Raw genomic sequence first — 14,284 nt, 5'->3', positions numbered from 1 at the left:
GAGACAACCCACGATCAAAGTCCCGGGTCGCGAGACAACCCGCGATCAAAGTCCCGGGGTGTGAGACAACCAACGATCAAAGTCCCGGGGCGCGAGACAACCTACGAGCAAAGTCCCGGGGCTCGAGACAACCCACGATCAAAGTCCCGGGACCCGAGACAACCAACGATCAAAGTCCCGGGGCGCAAGACAACCCACGATCAAAGTCCCGGGGCGCGAGACAACCCACGATCAAAGTCCCGGGGCCCGAGTCATCCCACGATCAAAGTCCCGGGATATCCCGGTGCCAGCCCTCAGTACTCACCCAGGCTCCCCCGCTGTCCCGCGGGCTGGCTCGCCCGGCGATGGCAGCGCCAGGGTGCTCCACCACCGGACTCCCGCTGAAACAATGCTTCCGACCTCAGCGGCGGGCATTTCCGTAGTTCGTGCGCGATGGGAAACCACACACAGAAAGAAATATTTCCCTGTTCTTTCACAAAAGATTCCTTTGGGAACCAGTTGTCAATAAATAGCTTGTAATACTGCAAGAAAGATATTGACACTTTTGTACAACACATGGGTTGATTATGTTTCGAGATAATACTAAGTATTCAAAAATGGGGATTTTTGATTTTCATATGCTTATCAACATGCACAGTTAATTCTGTAAATCAATTAAGGGAAAAGTTTACAAATAACTTTAACTAATGGAGGTACTGGGACAACACAAAGCAGGAGTGTCCGGGAAACAATCTGAACCCAGTGTTACTGCGAACACTATCTTGAAGTGATACAGTTGTTTTCACGTAAAATATAAAATATCTGTGATTTTACATGAATTTTTATGTTTCATTTACAAAAAAAAAAATACTTTGATTTGGCAAAAATCATACCGCGATACGCTATCACTTTAAGGCGCCGTCTTCCCAGGCGCACATATCGTGTGCAGAGCTTCAGAAAAAACACGAGGTTTCAAAACTACTCAAGATGTGTGAGTGTGGTCTGCTTACGAAAAGCATTTAAGAATTCGCTGATGGCCGAAATGTACTTATTGATTTCGAATAGTGATTTCGAATAGTGATTTCGAATAGTGAAAATGGCAAAACGGCGTATTTTCGGAATAATTTTTAGGCGTAAAACAACCGGCACAGATTCTTCAAAGCACTTAAAGAATTTGCAATACATCTTTATATTAATTTCTCCACCGTATAATGTTACGGTAACCGCTCAAATTTCACGGTTTTCCTGTGCCGACGAGGAGACTGCACTCCAGTTCAGAGCCTTGTGCTTAGAGGCTATACCGCACTATAAATACCAGCGAGCGTCGCACTTATCATCTCGCTTCACTAAAACACATACATTCCCCTTAACATTGAACCATTTTGGGGAAGAAGGACCCGAAGGATTAAATTTATCAGGTGCAACAGTCTATACTATAACAGTTTCTACACTTGAATGGCCTTCGTAAATGCATCGCGCATTATTTGACAGGAATTCCCCGACAAACACCAAACCATGTGCGACCCGGAGAGATGGTTGAAGACGATGAAGACAACACCGACTTGATTATTCACACGTTTGTGAAGTATAGCCTGACACGAGGAGATATCGATGATTTTGCAGGTCTCTACCTACAAAACTTCCGCGCGTTTCTAGGCTTGGCTTAACATTTAGTTGACGAATCAGTCGAAGGAGACACACAAACACTCCATTAAGAGATATTTGGCAAGCAATCAGAATAGTCTCTGGTAAAAATAATTTCATGGGTTTGCTGAACTCCAGTCTGTACTCTAAATTCCAATTTTCTTTAGGTACTAGGGCCGATGTAATTTTTTTTTATCTGCTTCTTTTTAGAAATTTTCATTGGATTCTCTTACATTAGCAGCAATTTATTAACGTTCCGAACAGTGAGAGAAAAACGAAAGACTAAACCAGTTATTTCATAAATGTTTAATTAATATATGTGTAATATGTTAGATATGATGTCCGTTGTTTAAAAATTATATGCACGTTTTACAATGATTGAAACTTAATATTACACACTTTTAGAACCTTGTATTGTATGTAATGTAAAATAAATTGATTAGTTAGAGTCATGAAGTATCTAATTTTTGAAGTTATACTTCTTTAGGAGAGTTATGTAAAAATGATGAGAGTGAATTTATACGATGCGCGCGCACCATACAACTTAATTTTCAAAGAACTAGCGTACCTACGTGTATGTACTTAATCCATTAATATTCTTTTTAATAGTAATTAGGGGTCATACCAAACGTATTATGTGCCAAATGGAACTTAATGATAATGAAACTACCCTGGAATATATGAGGTAAACTAAGATAGCCATAGTAAAGAGTTATTTCAAGTTAAAAAAGTAAGGGTACTACTATTTTAATAATCATTATATACTCTCTCTTTGCAGGAGTCGTAGTACGGTAATTATAGTGCAGCGCGGCTTAGAAACATTTATATGATGTTCAAAACTCAGCTGGGGAAAAAATTTTTACTTTCTTTTAAATTACAAAATTACTGGATTATACAAATTGTACTTTAAGAAAATATAGTCTACAAATAAATTTTATTGTTTATTGTATTACTATAATATTATTAAATGCATAGCTCAGTCCATTGTATTGATTATTGCATACTAGGTAGACCTAAATCCTCTATTTTTTTACTTAAAGTAATATTAAATTAATTTAGTTTGTTAAGAAATGAATTTCCATGTATTCGCATAAGTAAAAAAAAATAAAACTTTTTTAATTTCCGTAGCGAAACTATCTTTTAACACCTAATAATTTATAGTCATCTAACTTGTGCGAAAACTATAGAGTATTAACTTTAATGAATTTTAACAAGGTGTGAGGTATTTTAATAAGATTCCTGGTCAAAAATCAGGTATAAACCAGATTTATAAAAATTTTCAATTCTTTTTGTTTTTTATAGGAGAAGTGTCATTATAAATAGCTAATCTGGTAGCGAATTCTAGCGGCAGGTGTGGAACTACGTATGAATCACGTTCAGAAATTTAGTGATATTGAATACTGGTCAATATAACTAAAAACATTTATCCGTTCTTAATACTAGTTGAAGAATTTATGTTCATTACCTTTTTAAGGGTAATTTAAAATGTATTTATATAGTTGAGTTTATGTTCCCATATGTATAATTTATTTTCATAATATATTATAAATGTTCACATTGCTTAATAAATAGTTAAAATTAATAAATTTGAATAAATATTCAGCACTTTTAATGATTTTCATTATCAATTAAAATTGATCTCGTTTATTACTAAATTAAATCATTAATTTTATACTTATGTTTCTATTAATATTTGTTACAATAAATTTCAAAGTAGTTCAGTGTCATGAATAAAACAGAAGTATAACTCCTAACGCGCGTACATAAGTATAGACATTTAAAACAAATGGATATACGTTTTTGGTGGAAATTTATTAAGAAAAAAATAAATATATAATTGAGTTTTACTCCTTGGTAAGAGCGAGGTCAATATTATAATCAGGGACACAGTGTAACGCATTCCACGAATACGGCAACAATATTTCTATGAAGATATACACCTAACTATTAATTGGTGTAAGCGTTTTATTTCCTAGTATTATCTTAAACAGTGTGCGTATTTTATGTCCTACATGAGCGTTATCAAAGTTGTTAAATGAATTACCTGTATTTTGACAAGAAATGTTTCTGCCAAATTGTTTTAAATTTTTTATATAAATGTATTAAACATACATATTATTTATACCGTATGTACGTGATAACTTAGGACAAATTTCCCTCCGATAAATGGAACCATGAGCATGTTCATAATATAATAAATTTTGTTAATTAACATATATTGTCACATTAGGAAGAAGTATCTCATTTTCCCGCGAGTACACCGCCCGCAGAATAAGATGATGCCTGAGTGACCGTTACGGTAGCCTTGTCGGGCGGGGGGGGAAGGGGTGTATAGGGGAGGGAGGCCCAGCGCGCATGCGCAGAGAACGTATTCCGAGACTTTCACTTCGCATACCACCCAGAATGAAAACATTGACCAGTCTGCTACGTGCTATCGTGACGTGTTTCATGTTTATAGCTAAACAGAGAATAGTAAACTGAATACGTATTAAACGTAAGCTATCAAGTTCGCAGTAGTGGTTCCTTGTTGTAATGTATAAAATACTAGTTATTTTTTGTAAAGTGTTCTCTCGCGACGTTTTTTACCCCACGTGCTGAATATAAAAATGCCGCCTACGTCTAAAATCAAACAGAAAAAACTTCATTCGCAGGAGTGAAAGGTAGTGTTTAATATGTTAAATTTTATGGAAAATGAAGCTCGGAATGATGCGATGCCGTTATCTATTCCTCTTGAACGTGTGCAACTGCGCACGGCGCAAGCAACGGGAGTTTATCGTGCTACTGTACAACGTATAAAGAAAGAAGGTCCACACATTAACGAAGATGGTGAAAGATTGTTCGAGACGTCAAACAAGAAAGAAAAAAGTCTTCAAAATACGAACTGGATGGGTTTGACGAATGAGTAGTTCGTAGGATAATTTATAACTTTTATATCACAGAAAAATGTGCCAAAGCTTAGGGAGAAGTTGAAGATGGAGATAGGGTTTCAAGATTGCGATAGCACCCTTCGTAAAATTCTGAAAAAGTTAGGCTTTCAGTGGCGTAAAACGAAATCTCACCGCCTCGTTCTTATCGAAAAGCATGATATCAGTCAGAAAAGAATTAGCTATATACAGAGAATTATGCGTTTCAGAAATGAAAACAGGATTATAATCTATGTAGATGAATCGTATGTGTTATCCTCGCATGTGCAACAAAAAAGCTAGGCAGATGAAACATTAAACGGTGTCCTTCTGCCAGTAGCGAAAGGGCAACGCCTTATTATGATACATGCTGGCGGTAAAGATGGATTCGTGCCAAATGCCCACGTCATGTGGAAATCACATCAAGCTACTGGTGACTACCACCACCAAATGAACCAGACCAATTATGAGAAGTGGATTAGGGAAAACTTGTACCAAACATGCCAACAAACAGCGTCGTGGTATTGGATAATGCACCCTATCACGATGTCCGCGTAAATAAACCACCTACATCTTCGTCAACAATAGATGATATGAAAAAATGGCTGCGAGAAAACAAAATTTCATTTACTGAAGACATGCTGAAGCCAACATTGTACGAACTTATTAAGATAAATAAGCCACGGCACATAGTGTATTCCGTCGACCAGATTCTTGAAAGTTTCGGTCACACACCGCTCCGACTTCCACCCTACCATCCCGACTTCAATCCTATTAAAGGTATATGGGGTAAAGATAAGGGTATTGTTGCATAAAAAAATGTGTCCTTTAAAATAGATGACGTGAAAAGACTTTGCGAAGAACATTTTGAGAGCATGGGAAAAGAAGATTGGGTTCCATTTTGTGATCATGTTGAAAAATTAGAGCGGGAGTATTACGGGGTAAAGATAAGGGTATTGTTGCATAAAAAAATGTGTCCTTTAAAATAGATGACGTGAAAAGACTTTGCGAAGAACATTTTGAGAGCATGGGAAAAGAAGATTGGGTTCCATTTTGTGATCATGTTGAAAAATTAGAGCGGGAGTATTACAGCCGGGATGTTCGTTTTGACATTGAAATCGACAAAATAATTATTACACTTGGCGGTGTAGACAGTAGCAGTGAAGATTCGAACTCTACCGTAGATAAAATGGAAGGAATTGGAATTCTTGAGGAGAGCGAGTAAATTGGTGACTTTATTATTATTAATCAATAATAGACTGTAAGTTTATGTGTTTTGGTTGTGTACACTACTCTTTTTTTTTTCAATCGAAGAACTTGGAATTCTGAGTTATTTTTAAGTGATTTTATTAATCTATAATATAGACTCAATGTTATTGGTTTGTGTATACTACGCCAGCTTGCTCCCCCTCCTCCACAAGCTTTCTGAACGTTCGTGACGTCACCTAAGCATCACGTTATCCTGCGGGCAGTGTAACAGGCGTCTCTGATGGTAGGAAGCGTTTCCCTGAGATCGCCTGGCGATGTGCAACGCGCTGAACACTTTTGTGCACGTAATTGCGCACCCATTGGCGTTATTGAGTCTACCTGCAATTCATAAACACAAGATGCCGTTTTCCATGACTTTTATTTCGATTTTTACGACTTATAGATAATTTGGTGTATATATATGTATGCACAGGTAATACAACAGTGATGATATGTGCTTTATAATTGAAGTTGTCAACTACAAAGTTTTTACATAGGAAAAAAAGTGCATCATTTTACATTTTTGAGAAAAAAATATATTGGTGTGGTTTTTGATACTCAAATTCACATCATAGGTATTTTTCAATATTGTTTTATCTTTTCAATAATTTACGTATTAACAGATTATTTTACAGGAAATAACACTCACAAAAGCTAGCTTGTGTTTGAGTGTGAATAGTGTGCTTTATGTTTACGTGCATTATTATTATTATTATTAAAGATACGATTTCATAGAAAAATAACATTTAAATCATGCAAACTGTATTCCACTTTAACTGTCTCAAATGTCAGTTTAGTAGTGTTTAAAAGTATATAACATTAAATTTAATTGAAAAAATGAATCTTAATTATTATCAGAGAAATGAACCTGCTTAATTATGAGAGAATTAACATCATTTAAATTATTCAGCTATTTATTTAATTATATTTTTAATACTTACATTTTGTAACTTTTAAATAAAGTAAAAAATTAAAATTAAGGTACTAAAATTTTTGACGTGTAACATCTTAGCTCTCGGTATACAGTATTTGGCGGGAGTAATTTCGGGAATGGAACGGAAGTCACATGGGACAGAAATGTTTAACCAGGTGCTGCCATCTGTAGCAATGGCGCGAACCAAAGTTTACAAAGCCATATGACAACCTTATGGTACTAACTGTTTAGTGAATTTTAACAAGTTGGGCAGTATTTTAATAAAATTCCTTGTCAGAATCTGGTCCAAAGCCGGAGATAAAGTACTTTTTCAAGTTTTTTTTTTTCGTTTTTATCGGAGCCGTTTCATTATATAGTTTAACCTTTCGCCTTGGTAATTGAATGATTTAATGGTAGTCGTAGCTGCTCCGATAATGAATTCCACAAATAATGTAGCTGAAGACACAAGTTTCGTATATTAATTACGCTCGGTATTATTTTAAATAATTCTACGTTGAATTTGGTGTCCGATTTTCTTATTTTTTATAAGTGTATTTGCAACACATGAACACATTAATTTTATCGTTACCTAGGCTAGATATTACACATAACTAGCGAGTATTGAAAGACTCAGTCACTTTTTTCCCAGTAATAATAGCGTTTTAATAGTTACATCTTTTTTTTTTAACTATACTTCACCCCAAGAAACCAAAAGTCACCCTGGGGGAAAACTACTAACTAGACTGAAGTTGTACAATGTGTGAAAGGTTGTCTACTCGCCAGGGATACTCTTTTTACTTATTTTATCTCATCGTGCAGAATAATTATGATAAATAAGGGTTAATGGGAAGATTTCAAAAATACTATTTTTGCCGACAGTGCTAACCTGATACAGAAGAATAAAAAAAAACTATTCTTCTTTCTGATTTTTAAGTACTCCCTAGCAGTTTTACGCATCTTTTAAAAGTAGTCAATTGAAAACTTAAAAATAGCGTTAAACACGTTATGCAAGGAAATTGAATGGAAAAATGTTGCCAAAATATTTTATTATAGTGGTGAAAGTAAAAAGTCTTACCTATATTTCCTAAGAAACTTTTGTGGAACGTGCAAAATAAATATGCTTTTCTCCATGTCTACCAAAATTTGAGAAACTATGATTCAAACTTGCTTCTTCACTTAAACCTTTAGTATTCTACAAGAAGGTATTGTAAATATTGTATAGTTGTATTTCTAAATCTACAACAATATATTACTGATACTTTCCTCAGTACTATGTTTTTAAAAATGAAACTTTTATTGACTTTGTCCTCGGAGCAGATTGATATGTCGCGACAGTCGTACTTGTTAAGCATTAAATTTTACTCTAGTCCTACTCTCTAAAATGGAGATAGGTAAGACACTAGAGACACTAACCTCAAGTTCCAGAGGAGGCGGGCTGACATTCTAGCCTGGTCATCCTGATTTCTGTTTTTATATTTTACCCTAAATATCTCCAGACAAAAAACTGGGATGGTTGCTGTTCTGTTTGGGAGTGTTATGTATCATCGTCTATACACTGTAAATTTCTTTTGTAAATAGATCAGTCATATTAATAATAACTTATGGATATTTTTTAGTATGTAAATTTATATGAAAACAGCTGTATCACTTCAAAATAGTGTTCGCAGTTATTATTGATTTTCCCGGATTATTACCCGGGAATTTATGCTTTGTGTTATCCAAGTAGCTCCAATACTTAAAGTTATTTGTAAATCGTACCCAAAGCAACTTTCCAATACTAACAGCGGCATAATAGGCATAATAAAACAAAATAAGTCAATTTGGTTGATTATTCTATTATCTTTACCTAGTTAAAAAAATTCCTGAACGAAACATCAATTAAATATAAAACATGCACCAATTTTCGTAAGAAATAATCAGTATTATCTTGAAACACGTATTTCATACCTTTTCTTGGCACCTGGTTTCCAAAGGATTCTTTTGTAAAAATTAAAAATATATTTTCCTTCTGAAATGACTTCACTGTCGACAAGCTTTAACTTAAAAAAAATTAACTTTAAAACTGACTGCGTAATTTCAGTTAATTTTCAGCTTAAGAGGTTCATATAACTGAAAAATCAGTGAATTTCGCTGAGAAACAATATTCGGTCTTGTGAAATTCGCTACAAGAATAGTAGAAATCACTGCGAGTCACTGAAATAATTACAAGCAATCACTGATTGAAATAAAAAAAATGGAGGATTTGCTGTTTTTTTTTAATTTGAGTGAGTGCGATTGACACTCCGTGACTGAGCGAACGAAGCTTACGACTCATGTGAACCGAACTTAAGGCGGTAGGTCTTAAAAAATTTGGATTATAATATTTCGTGATTTTTGCACGTGATTTTAAATAAATTCACGATATAATCATATATAATTGTTTATTAAAAGGCTTTTCTTGCTTAAAAAAAAAAATGTCATTGCTAAATGGTGTTTATGAACTTATATTGGCCAACATTTGTGTCAGTCCTAACAGGTACTCAGAGCATAGAATCGTGTGGTATACAGTTATGTAGTGATCGTTTTGAAGCACTTCTTATTGGTTTTAGTAAAACTTTTATTGATTTATTAATGGTATATTAAAAATAAAGTTTTATAATGAACTTTACAAACGAAGGGTTAAATCCAAAGCGCCATACCACATGATTCCATGGATTTCAGTACCTGTTACGATTGATTCAAATATTTTCCATTTAGTTCATAAAAAACATTAAGTATAGACATATTTACTTACATTTTTTATAAGAATATAAATGATTAAACTATGAATTTATTAAAAATAATGTGACAAATACGAAATATTAGAAGCACAATAATTAAGAATACTACAGTACCTACTAGGTGCTACGTGTTTAACTCACTTTGCTGCCAATTTCAAGAAAGATTATGTTTTATGCGTGTCTCGGTAACAAGTCACTAACTAACTAACTAACCTGTAAAACTGCGGCGTTGGCATGCACGTGCAGAGTTCAGCAAACAGTACATCGATTATAACAAACGCACAAACTCGCAATATTCTTCGCATTTTTATATCCGCTCTCACTGCAACACGAATAAATCGCCTTTGCAAAATGACCAGAAATTGGTTGCTAATAGCTTTGTTTGGAACATTCCATTGTTAAATTATTTGGCCAGAGAGATTGTTGGTAGCAGCCCAGACTGCATTTAGTTAGCTGTTCCTTACAATGAAGCCTTTCAGAATAATTCTCAAAGAAAATCAAAAACAGTATCAGAATTGTTCCTTACGTCACTTCAGTTTAGGACAAAAAAAATACTTGGGCTTTTAAATTTAAATATGCCTCAATAGTAAGTTTCAATATTCGCTGTTTTATTAACCAATATAAAACTTACAATTTCAGAAGTAATAATATATGTTATGCGTATGGGAATGATACCGTAACTGGGTCAGCATATATAAAATATAAAAATTAATTAAAACAACATAAATGTTTTAAACATTCCCATATTTATAATATTTTAGCCAATTGTTATCGTCTTCGATATTTTTATTCTAATACACTTACGTATAGTTCCCGTAATGATCAGTGACACTGTAATTTAGTTTTGTTAGTGAATTTGTTATTGAACACGCATAGATTTTGTCCTAAAATCGAGTGAGAGGTGTAAACACATATTTTAGTACATTCTTCTTTAGCTCAAATTCCTACTATTGTAAATTAATTAAAATGCGCAAAAGAATGTGCAAGTTTCCCAAACATCAACCCAAAAGGAAACTTACATTTAATACTTTTATTTAAAACCATGTTCAGTTACTTGACTGTCCAAAATAAAAATCTATTATCAATGGAGTTGCGTCAAAATTAAAAATTAAATGTTGTTAATGGTGGATACGATGTGGTTTACATAAAATTTAAATACAGTAAGAAATTGCAAATCATTGTAATATCTAAGCAGTACATAAATCAGAGCTCTCAATGATTTAATGTCGCCATGGCGTTGGAATGCAATCCAATCATCCATTATGTTGAAAAATGTGTGTCAACCCAGACTTTCTCTCGAATACGTAAATAATGTTGGATATAGCCTAGAGGACAATGTCTGCAATTTTTTTTTAATTCTTACGAATAAATACCTTATTACTAACGACACTGAAATTTCCCGGATTCTTTTGGTTGCAAGGTAGACTACAAACATGCATACCTTTGCATTACTTTGATGAGTGAATCACAATTGTTTGTACACTCCCCTCTGCGACTAGATAGCAGTAGAGAGACCGAACCACATCGCCCTACTATAAAAAAGAGGAGATTCTATAGTAGACGTTAGTCAATATGAAAGCATACGTGCGTATATCATACAGCAAACGCATCCGCGTAATTTCCGGGTATACACGAGGAACGTTCCGAAAGTAAAATCGAAATTTTTTTGAAAGAGCAGTTGGTACTCCAGGCGAAACAATCGCCGTCTGCGGAGGAGTAATGACGCATGCGCAGAGCGCCGAAGAAGAGAGAGTAGCAGCAGACCACAGTACCCGAGGTTATTCGAGTACAGATCACGAGGCAGACAGACGTGTACTGACAACGTGGTCGCCAATGGAAGTGTGTGCTGTTATCCCACCGTTGAAAGCCGCACTCTCGGGATGTTATCATTTGTTTTATATCATTTAAGAAATGCTTTGGAATTTTTTACCGAAATATGGCGTAAGAAGTTAAAGAAAAGTTAGATTTTTTAATTTGTAAGTTTTTAATCATTCATTTACTTTTCGAATTTGATTAACTTCGCACAGTAAGTAAATATTCAATTTATCGCTGAAAATCAATTATGATTACGTGAGTATGTCGTTGTAATTCATTAAATATGATTGAATGAGACCATTCACACGCAATATAGTTTTTCAAGAGGTACTTCATTTAAATCATTTTTTGTCCATTATTTTTTTTATCATTTCATATATTTATATCAGAAATAATTTATTTTGCAAACTATTAAAAGAAAAATAATTTTTAATCAATAATTCGTGTATATTAAATTAAATTGTATGTTGTATTTATCATTTTTCAACGGGTGCCTTTAGGTGCCATACAACTAACTAGTTTTGGAATATTAGATAACTAATGGGATGTCAAGTACATAAAGTTTTTTTTAATTGTTCCAGAAGTTTAAAGAAGTTTCCAGAAAATTTCCAGAAGAAATAGGTACTTCGAAATCTACCTATGTTTGTAGGCTGTGCTAAAAGGGATTTTTTTATATTCGTGCATTTCCTATTTGAGCATGATAATGTTACGAGACTTTAGCGAGAAGCTTGCCAGACAGCCGACGCGCTTGCTTGCGGGTGAGGCGCGGTCCATGGGGGGGGGGGGGGGGGGGTGAATTCCGAGGGGTTGTTTGGGGTAAAGCTCCAAGGAGAGGGTGTTTGGGAGCGAAGCTCCAAACGAGCACTAGTAATTATGTATATGTATGTTTATTTGCATTAGATAGCTGTTTAATTTGTGCTTATTTTTATCAAATATCGTAATCAATTTAAAAATTATCAGTTTCGAACGCTGCGTAAATATTGTAATGAAAAGATCCACGAGTGATTAACCAATTTATCTATTTACGTTAGGATGGATGCATTTTTTTCGATTTCCCGTCTTTTCTATGCTTTCTTTTTGTTTTCTTAAAACTCAATAACAGGAAAATGAACATTGTTAATCAATCAATCTTTGGGAACCAATGGAACTAGTCTCATACGAAAGAAGAAATTCAGAGTCTATTCTGAATAATATTTTGCAATTTAGACTTTGTAAACAAAATTTATTTTCAAACGGATTCACGTTTATAGCTAGGCACGCCTATGGTTATTTTTTTTTTTAATTTATGATAGGCAAAATTTAAAAAAATGTATACATTTACTTCTGAAATTATTTTTATGAACTAATTTATGTAGACATAAACCTACCCTGCGATAAATATCATTCGTTCACCTAATTCGTAGTTAAGGTATTTTAATAAAAATATTTTATGTTCACTAATTAATTATAAAACAATTACTCTACAAGATTTCTAAACAAAGTCATCTCTTTCACAAGTGCAGTTTCGACTTTAGAGCAGTCAAAGGTCCCAATCAATCTCGCTTGTGCGTTGTTTTTTATTTTAGGTCAAAGGTCACCAATTTATGTTTTTGAAGTATATCTCTGAAACGATAAGAGCTACCGTAAAATTGTATCAGACAAAGTTTGTATATCGTAAAATTCTCTACAACAAAGGTATCAATAATTTTTCCTTACGAATCACCATTCTCAAGTTATCGCGATTTAAAACCTCCAAAATACTAATATTCACTCATATGCGGCCAGTATGCATCATCGGGTCTTCCATTTGAAGAAAAATTTATTGGAGTATTGGTTTTTGTGACTCACGCACTCAAAAACGGGGAAAATATACAATTTTGAGTGAGTCAATTATCCGTCCCTAATTCCATTGGTCAGTTGGCCTTGAGTAACATCTGCCTGCGACCCCCCTCCCCCCCCCCCCCCCCCCACGGTTCGGTTAGAAACCGGCGTATACCTGAATTTTTCAAGAGACATAATTATTTTAGTAAATCCAGTCAGTTTTGAACGGTTTTTCGTAGTGAATAGACGTGTTTGTAGATTAAATTTTCATTTTTAACTGTGCCGTTACAAAAATTTATAAAAATGTCAGAAATTGCTTCATTTGTAGTGAATCTTTGACTGAAGGTGAGATTGTGGTTGTTGATCGTGGAATGAAAACTTTGATCGGTTCGAGTAATGAAAGGAGTGATGGGTCTGATGACTGCTTGAAAGACAAACAATCTGTAACAATCCATAAGCAGTTTCGTAAAGTGTACACCCGGAAGAGCAGCATTGCTGCAGCTAAAAGACAACGCGAAGTGGAAACAGCCGGTATATCTGGGATAAGTCCTTTTCGTACTAGAGCGCGAAGGAATGGCTCTCCTTTTTGTTTCAAAAAATACTGCTTTTTTTGCGGCAATGAAGCAGATAAAGTGGCTGAAATAAAGGAAGCGCGGCATCTTCGGCGTAGAGTGTCCCACGTTTCAACACTTGCATTTAAAGACGCCGCCTTGAAGGTAGCTCAGTCTCGTTTTTATTAATGAAATATTCTCTCAAATTTTCTTGATCTAAATATATCGTGGGGTATTAATATTGGGGAAACCACGTTTAAAAAAAAAAGCGCCGAGTACACTAACTCAGCGGTGGTGCGGAAATGTGTGCATATAATTGAAAATACGACGTTCCTACGGTCTGGTCACGATATCTCGAAAGCGGTGCTTCGTATAAGGAAAAATATATTCATGTCTTTTTTGTAAAGAATTCCGCGATCTACAAACTTTATCTGATTCATTTTTACGGTAGCTCTTATCGTTTCAGAGATATACGGGGGAAAAAAACAGAAATTAGTGACCTTTGACCTCGAATAAAAAACAACGCACAAGCAGGATTGTTAGGGACTTTTGACACATCATTTGTAGAGACGTATTCAAGACTTCTGCAAAAATCCATATTGTTAGGAATCAATGCAAACTCGAATGTCTATTTTATCTGGACTAATAGCCCCAGCTTTCCCTCGAAATCTG

The 14,284-nt window shown here is 34.6% G+C and overlaps 1 protein-coding gene across 3 annotated transcripts in view; it reads left to right on the top strand.

The window, feature by feature from the left end:
• LOC134530883 (G-protein coupled receptor Mth2-like) overlaps positions 1-14,284 on the top strand; it is a 224,832-nt gene that overhangs the window by 85,363 nt on the left and 125,185 nt on the right. The gene's annotated exons all lie outside the window — the stretch shown is intronic.

Source organism: Bacillus rossius, chromosome 3, assembly GCF_032445375.1.
Source record: "Bacillus rossius redtenbacheri isolate Brsri chromosome 3, Brsri_v3, whole genome shotgun sequence".
In the NCBI taxonomy this organism is placed as follows: Eukaryota; Metazoa; Arthropoda; class Insecta; order Phasmatodea; family Bacillidae; genus Bacillus; species Bacillus rossius.
This window is presented reverse-complemented; position numbering and strand designations above follow the sequence as displayed.